Source organism: Balaenoptera physalus (assembly GCF_965194825.1).
Source record: "Balaenoptera physalus genome assembly, chromosome: 6".
NCBI classification, from domain to species: domain Eukaryota; kingdom Metazoa; phylum Chordata; class Mammalia; order Artiodactyla; family Balaenopteridae; genus Balaenoptera; species Balaenoptera physalus.
In genome coordinates this window covers 40,520,911-40,534,674 of record NC_138885.1, presented here as the reverse complement: position 1 = coordinate 40,534,674, position 13,764 = coordinate 40,520,911, and the positions used below count along the sequence as shown (strand labels likewise).

The following is a 13,764-nucleotide window of genomic DNA, read 5'->3' as shown; positions in this document are numbered from 1 at the left end:
AAAATGCATTCAATACAATAAGATAAACTAAATTGAAAATAGGTGAATAAAATGAGTCTAAGGAAAAACACAGTGAAAATAAGAAAGACAAAATTCTTGCAAGGAAGTCTTACATAGTTGCCGGGGGGTAGGCTGTAAATTTGAACCTGAGCTTTCAGGCAGGCTACATAAAGAGGGAAACATGACCCATTACATGAATTGCAGTCTCCCTAAAACAAAGAAGAAGCCATTTGCTCAGGAGAGACGCAATTATTCCTGGTTATGAGACCATGGAGAAATTTGTCCCTGTGCCCCTCCTCGGGAAGGCTTGGTAGAGACCAGGGAACAGTAACCTCAGCAATGTGCTCCCAGCACGCAGCGCGAGGCACCACATAGCGCTGTTGATCGCACCTTCCTTAGGGCAGCAGTATTGCACCCAGCAGAATTCAGCCAAGGCCGCTTTGCGGGGACGGCATGCTAGCTGTCTCCGGGAAAGGTCAGAAGGAAGGAGAGGTTGGTACCGAAGCAGAGGCATGCTGAACCATGCAGATGCGGGGCAGAAGTCCCGCACAGACACAGCCCTAGGGCTAACGCCCTCTATACCTTTGCTGTAAGGCCCAGCCCATCGCCACCTGGGAGGCATTTAGCCCCCTTCCACTTACCTCGTCCAATCTGAAAAGGATTCACGCTCCCTAACCTCTTCGGATGCAGAGGAACAGATCAAAACTTGGTGGCCTCTGCACCAGACCCAGGTCTCAAGATGCCCTGAGGGGAACGAGTGAAGCGGGCAGAGCGGACAAAGCCAGGCCAAGAGAGCCATTTTGACGGTGGCGTCCTCACAGGTTGTGCCATGTCATTGGTCAGATAAGAGGCCCACTGTTCCTGAGCTTTGCAGAGGGCGCCAGGTGCCATTGGCAAACCTCTGTTAGGAGCCTTTAGTCGCATTCATTTATTCACACATTCACTGAGTCAACAAATGCTTATTATCATTATTATGATCTTGTGCCCAGGAAACACAGGTGGACAAGACATTCGGGGCCCCTTCCTAACGGGGCTTGTGGGTTAGCTTCTACCTAAAGACGCTTTGAATTGGGCTAACCCAGGGAAGAGCATGGAGCTGGAGAATTAATCACTAAAACTCTACATCCTGCCTTTTTTCATCAAAGGCTGTGGGAGAATTCCTTTGGAAATCTGGAGAGAGCCCTTCCCTGGGGATTAACTAAAGACTGTGGCTTTGCAACTAGTTTCAACAGCCCATGCCTTCAGTTGCCTCATCCGTCAAGAATGAAACTAATACTTGCAACAAATACTTCATAACGTTCTGTGAAAGGAAAAAAGAGTAAGGTGCGAAAGCTAAAAACACTGTAGAAATAAGACATCCAAAACGTGTGCACATTGATAAAATGAAACTTAAAGCTGTTATTACATAAGTACACCTGAGTGTCTGTCACAGCTAGAAGCATGTGTTAAGAATACAAGATACTGAAATAAAAAATGAGTAATTTATTCTAAATACTAGACAACTATATTAATTAATAAAATTTAATGGCCTGCACTGAAGGACTCACTGAATGACAAATATAGCCCTTCTAGGATGTTAAAAACATAATTAAGAGCAGTCTGGAATGGAAGCACCCGGACACTCTTATCTGTTGATGTGCAAACAGTGTGGTTATGTAAGGAATAAAACATACTTTAAAATAGTCATTTCACATTATCAGGCAAAGCTCAGAGCATGCTAAGAAATAACTCTACTCCAGAGAGAGCTGTACATTCACTGACAACTCCTCTAACTGAAACTGGAGTTGTCATCTCCCATCCCCAACGCACAAGCTATGCCAAAGGAGTGTAGTCAACTAGAAAACAATGAGCATTTGTCCTGGCTGTACAGATTAAACCAATTTTAAGCATTTTAACATAAAAGCACACATCACAAGATGCACTGCACAGCATTATTTACACGAGGTCAAATTCTCACCTTCTCCTCACCCAGGTTGGCTATCAAGTAGAATATACTTAAGGATTAGATACATCGCTTTCAAAGTTATCTGTCTGCATGCCATAAAATATTTCATTGAAAGCAAGGGGCTCATTGGATACTTCACTTTATAAGGAAATATTGCTAGGCATCTATGTAATGTTCTCTTAGCACCCTTTAAAATGTACCTAACCTCATACTTTTTCCCACTCAGTCTCCCAGATTTGAGGCTGCTTAAATGCTCTGCAGACCCCATGTACCATTACTTCTAGACAGCAATTATATCAGACAGATTAAAGTATACTCACGTTCCACATTAAGTACAATCATTTTGCTGTAAAAATTTTGAAGCAATGTTTATAATTTTGTTTCAAGGAATCTTTATAATTTTGTTTCTCAAGTGATATGCTAAATTTACAATCAACTTTTTTCAACCCATCATCAAGCACATAGAAGAAGGCTTGCAGAGTGAAAATGTTTAACCTAAAAACTGTTTTCAAATATAATGATATTTGTACGATACTCTTTTTGAAGCTGACATAACGCTGCATTTTGCTTGTATTTATTAGTCTGGATTTTGTATTTCTTGTAATTTGCAACCAATATAATTGTGATCAAGCCTTAAATATTTTCCTAGGCCCATGAAACTTGTAAGCTCTGGAGTGCCTTCAGCTCCTAATGAATGAGATGGCCCCACCCGTATCAGCCCCAGATACCATCTTCACCAGAAACTTAGCACAGAAGTCCCTGGAGCCTGAGCCACCCAACCCCATCCCAAGGGTTGGGCACTGTGCAATGCTGACTGGCCTCCTCTGGTTGGAATCTGGCACTGGCCGGCCCTCTGACAAGTAGTCCACATGTGGTGGAAGGGGTACCTTCTCTGAGCACTCAGGACTCCTCAATGTCTGGTGGCTACACTTGGCTCCTTGCTTGAAGCTTTTTTTTACATCTTTCAAATAAAATCCTCTCTTGAGGTCCAGCTGAACGTTAGAAAGAATACCATATAACTGACCACATTCCCTCTCACCCACAAAAAAAAAAAAAAAAAAATCACTCAGTGGAAAAACCCTTCAGAAATAGACAAAATGCATACCTCTTAACATCTCCAGAATATTCCACCTCAGGGGCTTCTTGAAGGCAACCACTGCAGCTAATAGCCCTGGCTCTCCACCAGTAGTGAATTGTGCTGGGGTCAGAAGTCTCCTAGCCCACTACTGCCAATATGACAGCCCCATATCCTTTATACTGTACTGCTTTAAAGGAAAAATGTCTGAGGAAAAAATGGAAACTGTGTAGGTAAATATGGCATATTGTTATCATTTTAAAATTCCAGGGAGATGCTTCAATATTTACAATTTTGATTTCCTTGCAGATGTTCTAAAACAATGGCACTGTTAAACCTTAAAATTAATACCTTATTATGTTTTTTATAAGCATCTCCCTAATTCCTTCTTTCTCTTTATTCATTTGATATTAGTTGAGCACCTTCTCTGTGCCAGGCACCGTGCTGAGCTCTGGTGAATACAGCAGGAGTCCCTGGGAATAAAGAAGGTAGCCATTGCAACCCACTGTGGTGTGTTATGTAAGTGCTTCTGCATGGCTAATTTAAACCCGTCTTACTAAAATTCAATCCCATTTCTCCTTGTTCTGCCCATGGAGTAGGTAAACAACAGCCAATCACTATCCTCTCTAACGTAGCCTTCCTGATACTTAAAACGCTCAAGTTTCTTTTTTCTTGTTCAAAATAAACATATTTTTTCCACAAAGAAAAGAAGACTACAGTTGATGTGTGCAACAAGCCAATATAACTCCTTTGCTATGTCATCACATTGTCATTGATATGAAAATATAGAATATGAGTTTTCAGTCACACTGAAGGGATAAAGGAAAATATAGTCCCGTGTGATCAACCAGTTTCTCAGGCACTAATCTATATACTATTCCTGATAATGCCATTCTAAGAAAATGCATTATAGTGGAACAAAAATTTTTCATCATTGCACTAGCTGAGAAAAAAATAACTAATAGGTCTCTATCCCTTATGACTCATATCAGAGAACCCTGCCCCCAAAGAAATAAAGACACATTGTCACTGAACCACATTATTGTCCCTTAAGAAGACTATAAAATGAGTACCTCATTCATTCGTTGACATTGAACTTGTGCCAAAACTATTAAGAGCATGTATTAATAGATATCCCTAACGTGTAGGAATGAATACAGAATAAAACACGAAATTAGTATTCACTATTAATTTGTCTTTTATAAATGATTAAGTAAGGCATATGAAGGAAATAAAAGGGCAATAAATAGCCTTTTATCACAAACTAGGGGATTTCTCTTACTCCGGGCTTGATCACAACCAGTTTAGAAATATGCATAATCGCCTATGGTCAATATCATATCACTGCCAGATCACACATTCAACAGATAACCACTATTATTATAAAAGCGACTTCCTTGACCTCATATTTTGGTCTGGCTAGGAATTCCTGTACTTTCCCAGATCAGTTGTCACACAGTACCAATCTTGTGCTGTGCATGTCAATTTGTACCAGTGTAAGTGACCGGTGCCTTACAGAGCTTACTCTAAAACACACTTCTATGCATATGCATAGCACAAGTTCAAGAAATATGATCAGAGTTGTTCTTGCTGTGCTTCTTAAAATCTGAAGTCTATGTGTGTTTTTCTATTATAGCTAAGGTACAGTGTGTGTTATTTGGCAGCTGAATTTGACATGAAAATATAAAAGGTTTGGGCAACCACATATTTGGAAATAGAAATCTTTCCTGAAAACATGGCTTTGGTTTTTAAACACAGCTAAATTTCTGGAAACTTCAATTTGTTAAAGACAGCCAAGACTTCAATCATATTTAACATATTCCTGGGGTTTACATATAGTGTTTCAAAGTAATAAACAACATCTTGTTTGGAGTAGCACGAAGAAAATGAGGCAAGCACTTCTTTAGAGTAAAAGCTCTACTTTTAAAAATAGTTTGGAGACTCATTCTTATGTTAGTGAAATCACAAAACACTATTCAGCAAACAAAACATGATGAGCTCAATTCAAGTTGGTAAACATTTTTAGCTGGCTTCATTTGTAGTAAGAATTTTAATGTAACGATAACTTCAAGAATGCATCCCTTATAATGGAAACTTGAGGGCCAAAACTTTTTTTTTAATTGTCAATAAGAACAATGGTGTCAAATTTGCACTGGAAAATCGGAAGAGATGTGATGACAACAGTAAATTGATTGTTTGAACAATTTTAAAAATCACATTACCGTGCACTAAAATGCATCTGCATTTACTCATGAGTACTCTCACTGCAGTGACCAAAAAGCCCCCAGGCCTGATTCAGTAGCAGAAAACAGACTCCGTCCATAAGTTAGGATATATATACCTTACTTCCAGCACATAAAACTTGCAATAAAGCTGTAAATACTTCACATGCTTTTTCCTCATTGGTCTAAGGATAATAGTGATGTCTAAAAACCCTTAAGTCACTTAGTAAGAATAACAAGCACTTTTCAACAAGCAAGACATGACGAGCCAAAATAATACCATCCAAAGAAAGGAAGGCATAAGGAGCTTTCTCTATACTCTTCATAAGAAGTCAGATCAAATTTCACTTAACCACGCCTTCTCCCTACACAGTGAACAGAACATTTGTTATAAGGATAACTACAGATTCACATCCAGATAATCTATGGCAAACCAACTGATAAACATACAAACATCTTGCTCTGTGGTCAATATTCCTTTATTTTGCCTGCATGTTATTCCTAATTTTTTAGATAATAAATATTTTATTTCTTGTGGTTGATAGGTAAACCATGGGAATTCATTTAAAAGTTTAAAAGTCGGTGACATGTTATGCCCCTTTCTCACCACCTGTACTCAAAACCACTATTGGAGTGGACCTCAAGAGTACAAAGACCTTAGATCTGAGCTCACCTGGGACAGTGCTGATTTGCAGCTCTTTACCTGGAGTAATTATTAGTAACACAACCTTTCAGTCTCAGAAGTGTCCCAGTTTGGATGATAAACTATATGGCCACCCTTCTTATAAGATAATGGATGCCATCTACTTGATAGGACTTCTGGGTACCAAGCATGTTTGCCTCGAGTATTTCCCCTAACCCAGACAGCACATAGTCGGAATTCTGCCAGCTACACTACAAATTCCTTGAGTCCTGAGATTGGATTTTTATTTAACTGTGTGCAGCTAGTACGATGTCAGTGCTAGTACAGTACAAATGCTAAATAAATGTTTTTTTGGATGAATGAAGAGTCATTCCTTTAGATAAAACATTGCCTGCTTTGGATATTCTCTTTTAAAATTCCTAGAAGGAGAAGCACATGTATAAAATTGATAACGACCTTCAAAATCTGACCCCTTATCACCACCTCTACTGCTACTACTCTGGTCCAAGCTACTATCATCTCTTGTGTAGATTAATGCAACCTCCTCCTCTCTGCTCTCTCTGTTTCTATTATTGCTTCCCTGGGGTATATTCTCAACACAGCAGCAAGTGACCTTGTTAAAGCTAAATCAGATGGTGTTACTCCCCATCTGACCCTGAGTAAAAGCTAGTCATTACAATAGCCTACGAGGAGCATCATCAGATTTAGCAAATAAAAATATAAGGGCCCAGTTAAATGAATAATGTTTAGTGCAAGCATGTTTCATACAATATTTGGGACATACTTGTACTTTTAAAAAGTATTTGTTGTTTAACTGAAATTAAAATTTAATGGAGCATCTATATTTTATCTGGCAAATCTTACAAGGATTTACCTGACTGGGCATATGTGCACACATGCACACACACACACACACACACACACACCTACCTCAGCCCTCCTCTCCTGTTATCCTTCCTTTCCCTGGACGCCAACCCAATGGCACTGACACTGACACCAGGCATACTTCTGCCCTGGGGCTTTGTGCTGGTTGTCTCCTGTCTAGAAATTTCTTTCCTTGGATACTGCTACCACTCACTACCTCACTTTCTTCAAAACTGTCTGCACCTTCTTAGGGAAGCTTTTCCTAGCCACCCTATCTAAAATCCAATTCCTATCTTCCTTCTGCACTTCGGTTTTTCCATTACTCTTATCATTTCCTAATATATTCTATTTTTTACTCATTTATTTTGTACATAAGCTCCTTGAGAGGAGGAATTTTTGTCTATTTTTCCCTCTGTTGTATCTCTAATTCCTAGAGCGGGCTCTGGCACAGATGAGGCCACATAAAAATTATCAGATTAATGAATGATCATCCATAGCAGTAGTAGTCATATTATTATTGCTATCAATTTAAATTCTATATTGTCTGCAAAAGACTTGAATAGACATTTCGCCACAGGAGAAATACAAATGGCCAAAAAGCACGTAAAAACATACTCAACATAACTAATATTAGGAGAATACAAAGCGAAACCACGATGAGATTCCACTTCAACCCCTTTAGGATAGATACTATCAAAAAAAGAGAAAATAACAAGCGTTGAAGAGGTTGTGGAGAGATTGGAACACTTGTGCACCGCTAGTGGGAATGTAAAATGGTGCAGTCACTATGGAAAACAGCATGTCAGTTCCTCAAAACATTAAAAATAGAACTTCCATGTGATCCAGCAATTTCACTTCTGTGTGTGTATGCCCAAAAGAATTGAAAGCAGGGTCTTGAAGAGATATTTATACACCCAAGTTCATAGCAGCATTAGTCATAATAGCCAAATGGTGGAGGCAACCCAAATGTACAGGGATGAATGAATGATGAACAAAATGTGGTCTATATGTACTTACAATGGAATATTAGTCAGCCTTAAAAACGAAGGAGATTCTGACACATACTATGACATGGATGAACCTTGAAGACAATATTCCAAGTGCAACAGGCCAGTCACAAAAAGACAAACACTGTAAGATCCCACTTATATGAGGTGCCTTGACTAGTCAAATTCACAAAGACAGAAAGTAGAATGGTAGTTCCCAGAGCCAGGGGTAGGGGAGAATGGGAAGTTGTAGCTTAATGGGTATCTAGTTTCAGTTTTGCAAGAAGAAAAGAGATCAGTAGATTTGTTGCACAACAGTGTGAATGTATTTAACACTCCTGAACTGTGTACTTAAAAACGGTTAAGATAGTTGATTTTATGTTATGGGTACTTTACCATCAGTAAGTATTTTTAAAAATTGAAATAAGTAAATAAATAAATAAATAAGTCAATGTAGTCTGAAGAGCAGGACCAGGCAGGTTGTATCATTTTATCGTTGAATCTTGACAGCAACACAGGCCATGAGTGATGTTATGCCCATGTCACAGACAGAGCAGCTAAAACCAAAAACCTCAGAATTCAGCAAAGATCATACTCCTGGTAAGTGGAGGGCTTGGGAGAGTGATGACTTCAAACCTGTGTTCTGTCCAGGAGCACACTCTGCTTCTCAGGCTAATGTTAACACCTCACTGAAAATCCCTGTGGTTTATTCTAGGGAGTCCAAACAGCAATCGTCATCATCCAATCACTCATATATGGGTTTGTCTTCATTTAACACCCATTGATTCAGAACTAACTAGATGCTGGGTTACAAAGACAAGGTCCCTGCCTCGCATGGTTTACATAGTCCAGCAGAGAGAAACAAGACATGAAAACAAAGGCCCTGGCATGTAACCGGAAGTGTAATAGGTTTACAGCCTTCAGTTGGAGCCCAAAGGCAGAAAGGAGAATGCCCTCGTTAAGAAAAGGACAAAGGCAATCTCTACCTTCTATGCAGTTTTACCAAAGACCAACTCTGAAGGATTCAAAGGAGCCAAAGAAGTGCTCCTGGAATGTCTGCAGTGATGACTGCCCTTCCTTTACCCTTTCATCCTTGCCTCCCAGACTTGGCCATTATGAAAATACCCCCATTTTCAGTAGAGGATGGAAGCATCAAAGAGCCAATATTAAATATGTTTTTAAAAGAAGTTTCTGATCTAAAAGAGGGAAGGGTCTGAGAATCTCCAGCCCTCCACTTAGAGAAAAAGATGGTATGAAGTATTAAGTATTTGACTAAATATCTCACCCCATGGTCTCACAATGGGCAAATATCAGGAGAAAAGAGAAAAGTCAACATTTTAAAACTATTTGCCTGACTGATTCACAGCTTACAGACTCTGACTCTCAAAATCCTTATAAAAAAAGAAAAAAAATGAAGATATTTTACAGTATTTTCCTGAGGAATAAATTTTTATATGGTCCCTATGCAAGCAGAAAGCAATAAGATATAGTAACTTTGGTAATAAACCTCAAGATAAGACTTTGAAAAATTAAAAAGGAAGTATCTATAGAGTCACCTCTAGATATGCCTAGGAGAACTTTGAAAGTATACACACCAAGGAGTGTAAGACCTTGGAAGGATGAGGAAGTCTTTTCAGTTCTTATTTTATATGATTTTATGAATATATGATGTGCTTTTGGCATTTTTCAAATAAAAAAAGAAAGCCAGACAAGGCTAACATTAAATGCTTTCATATATGGATATTTCAGCATAAAAGAAGGAAGTCCATCATCAGTGACTATGTTGATTTACATAACAGACACCTTTATCCATCGTTAACAGGAAGTACTACAGCACAGCGGTTAGAAATGGGGGTTTTTAAGTCAGACAGACTTTGGTTTGAATTTAAGCCTAATTCTCACTAGCTGTGAGGCTGAAAAGTTATGATTTACTCACTCTAAACTTATGTTCCTATCTGTAAAATGGGGATAATTATACCAATCTTTCAGATTTGTTGTTAAGATTTTAGAAGTTAACATATCTGATACATACCAAGGCCTCGGTTAAATACAATTATTAGAAGATTTCAGTTAACAAAAAAGACCAGGTGACTCTACAGTATCAGCACTAAATTAGCTGAATGTGGATATAAAAGATCAGGAACGGGCTTCCCTGGTGGCGCAGTGGTTAAGAATCTGCCTGCCAATGCAGGGAACACAAGTTCCAGTCCTGGTCCGGGAAGATCCCACATGCTGCAGAGCAACTAAGCCCGTGTGCCACAACTACTGAGCCTGCGCTCTAGAGCCCGTGGGCCACAACTACTGGGGCCGCATGCCACAACTACTGAATCCCGTGCACCTAGAGCCCGTGCTCCGCAACAAGAGAAGCCACCGCAATGAGAAGTCCACGCACAGCAACGAAGAGTAGCCCCCGCTCGCCACAACTAGAGAAAGCCCATGCGCAGCAACGAAGCCCCGGTGCAGCCAAAAATAAAAAAAAAAAATAAAGAAATTAAAAAAAAAAAAAAAAAGATCAGGAACAACAAACTGATAATAGACGGTAAGGAAAGCCTGGATTTGATAATAAAGCAGATAAATTACTCAGATACTGATTAGGATAATGACACTAAATGTGTATCCTGTTTCTAAGAGCATTGTGTGCTTGCTTGCTCTTCTAGTTTCCTAAATAGTCCACAAACTGAAGAAACTGATCTTGAGACTTAACCATGTATGATTAAAAATAATAGATGATATTGAAAGCATCTGGTTCAGCAAATGCTCTCAGCACTGAAAAGTCAAGGTACTAATGTTGCTTTTTAAGATAATACAAAGTGCCCCAAAAATGCTGATTGAATTTCTGAAAGGTAAACTGCTTAACAGAGAGGAATGTGGAGTTAGTTTTTAAAGAGTTAAAGGAAATTCAGATGAAATTTATCACAGTTAAGTACCAAACCAAGACAAGAAAAATAAAAGGTGATACAAATAAAAGTGGTTGAGCAGAGATTTTAAAAGCAAGCTGTTTGGACAGTTAGTGGAAATCTTTATGTTTACCTAATAAAATCACATAAAATAAACAGAAATAACAAGGTTACCCTAAAAGGAAAATGGCAGGCAATGAACACGAAATCTACAAAATATTTCAAATAATCCTAAACATCTTTCTATAAATGTTAAACTTAGCCTCCTCATTAAAGAAAAAAAAATTTTCTTTTAAGTCGGGGTTGGGTGGGGACAGGGATTTAACAATGGAGAGCCATGGATTTGTCTTGCTGTCTCAGCAAATATTGTCATAAAACAATTTTGCTTTCCAACTTTATAAAAGAGAGCATGTGAGCAGTGTACACATACCAGAAGAGATAATTGTGGGCAAAGAAGTAAAGTTGGCACACTGGCCTTTTACCCCTCTCCTTCTGTTATAGGGATCTAATCATATCTGGGACACATATGCAAAGTTGGCCCAAGATATTGACAGGGTAGGAAGCCAACCTTGCAGTGAAATGAGGAGGGTCCTGTCTCCTCCAAGAAAGCTGCACCCACAAACCAGCCAAAGAACAACTCTGTCTTACAGATAAGCAAAGCCAAGGCACTATTTCCAGAGTGTCACTTATGCTACCTGGAAGGAGAGAGAACACTCTAGATGTGTAGATTCTCCTGACCCCGTTTTCTCCTGCTTGTCCATTAGCACAGATTAGTTTACTCTTCACATTGCCCCCTAGACACTAGGCAGAGAGAGCAAGTGGACTGAAGCAGAAACAAGCCTCAGATGAGAATGGGAAGTGGGCTAGGGGTAGAGCATGGTAGAGCAATAGCGTAAGGTATCAGACCAGAAAAAAACAGGCTCTGATGGACATACGGCATCCATATTTTCCAAACCAAAACTCATGACACATAGCTTGACAAGTATGATTGTACTTATGGGAACAACAGGACAGAATATTTACAACCCAGGGTTGCCCTGGAAAATCTAGGATATATAAACACCACATCCATAAAGGCATGGAAAGTGGGAAGGCTAACATAACCTACTTGAGAATTCTGCACGTGCTGGTCAGCACATGTAAAAGCAAGTTTGTTAAGTCACCCCAGTCTCTATTTATTTCGATCACAGACATATTACATATTTTAGACACATTTAGGATCTCTATTCCAAAGACTTGCCGTAAGAATAGCAGGTGGTATCTGAATGAAATAGATTTTTACAGTTGAGTAGAAAAGCGTGCATAACATCAGATTAGATTGTTTGCCAAGCTTGCCAAACTTGTCTGCCCAGGCCTTGCAAGACTACTAAACTTACCCATGTAACCATGTAACGAAAGAGAGGTAATATTCTCAGAAAACCTGTGCACTCTGGCACACAACTTTCAGATTAGGCTCCACAAGTTTTCAGAAAGAAAATTAATTCAAATTTGTGCCACTTTTTTCTTGCCTTACATCCATTTAATTACTTGCATGTGAGAGTCATTGTTTCTTATATGACCACCCCCTCCCCCAAATACTTTAGTGAAAGCTTCTTGTAGAAAGAAAAACAAAGGTCAGTAACCTAATATCCCCAAGCAACCCTACAACAACAAACCAGGAAGGGAAAAAAGTGAAGAAATGCTCTGAATGGGGAAAAGATCTTTGTCTGTTTACTCTTTCAACAGTGAATAAAAGTTATGATTTTGCCAATAACTATGGACTGATAGTGTGCCCAATTTTTAAAGAATATATAAGGAGAGCCCATAAAATATGAGAGGAATGCTCTGTGTGAGGTCAGAAGCTTTCTGAGAACTAGAAATGTATCAAATACAATATATCACCTTTGTCGTGGCACCATAAAAACTTGAAGTGGGGAAATGCCTGGGGATTATCTAAGAAAGGGAAAGCGCTTCTCTTTCACATGGGGAAACTGAGGCACAGCAGCATGTCCGAGGTTACCCAGCCAGCTGTAACGGAGTCAAGGCAAAACCCCAGCTCCTGCAGAGTTTACGGATGAGCTTACTCGTCTGTAAAATGAGGGTGCCGAACTTCGAGGTCAATGCCAGCCGCAACATCCTGCAATGCTGTATTGATTGATTGCTTTGTAATCTACTTATTTGTATTTTGGCTCTTAAATAAAGGTAAGGCTGCCAGGTTTGACATATTTCTAGCCCTTAGAAAGCTGACCTGACAGTAAAGCCCTTCCAAAACATTTACAGAGACAATGTTCAGAACAATTTGCAGAATTTAATAAGGTGACATATTTTGAAGCACGGGGCAGTTACAGGCAGCCAACCTGAGTGGATGCAGGCGAGGGAGGTATTATTTTTTTTAATTTTCAAGATGTCACTGACAAGGGAGACATATGCCAAATGGTAACACAGGTCTCTACTGAACTAAAACAAAACAAACAAACAAACAAACCAAAAAACCTTGAAAAAGGCATGAAGAGCAATGAGGAACATGACACAAAAAGAATGGGTGAAACATCAAAATAGGATATTGAGAATTTTAATCAACACATTGATTAAAATTATTTGAAGTTTAAAGTCATATGATGCATCTTCTTTTCCACTTATACCTGCCTCCAAAACATGACCATGTAGAGGATTTCCAATATTTAATAACCTACTATAAATCCTGGAAAGATACTCTGAAATCAGAGTATATAAATCAGTATAAAATCAGAGTATATTTCTTTAAAACCTTCTCTACTTATTATAATGTCTCTTATTTATCTTTACCATGAATTCTTACCAGTATTTTACATAACTCTAAGGTAGAATTTATGCAATAAAAGAAAAAATGACTATGTAGCATAAATATTGAATGGATGGATGGATGACCAAATTGTTAAAAGCAGGAGTAGCCAATTTGTTACTATCTAAAAAAAATTGTCAATCAGATGTACTATACTTTACATATATTATAGGTAAGATGATTTAAAACACAGTAAGTCAGTGAACAGAAGATTCTTTTAGGGTTACAGAGTACTTTTTTCATTATACATAGATTTAACCAAATACTGACACCACCAAAATCATGATTGGAGGCAATTAAGGAAACCAAAAGTACTTGGAAAAATTTGTTGG

At 38.8% G+C, this 13,764-nt stretch overlaps 1 long non-coding RNA gene across 11 annotated transcripts in view; it reads right to left on the bottom strand.

Annotated features, from left to right (window-relative positions):
* The window catches only part of LOC309662423, a 153,393-nt gene that overhangs the window by 113,692 nt on the left and 25,937 nt on the right, over nt 1–13,764 (bottom strand). The window contains exon 4 of one of the 11 annotated variants that reach the window (XR_014264659.1): nt 3,051–3,227. The exons of the other annotated variants lie outside the window; for them this stretch is intronic. This is a non-coding gene — a long non-coding RNA (uncharacterized lncRNA). The remainder of the gene's footprint in view (nt 1–3,050; nt 3,228–13,764) is intronic. 11 annotated transcript variants of the gene reach the window in all.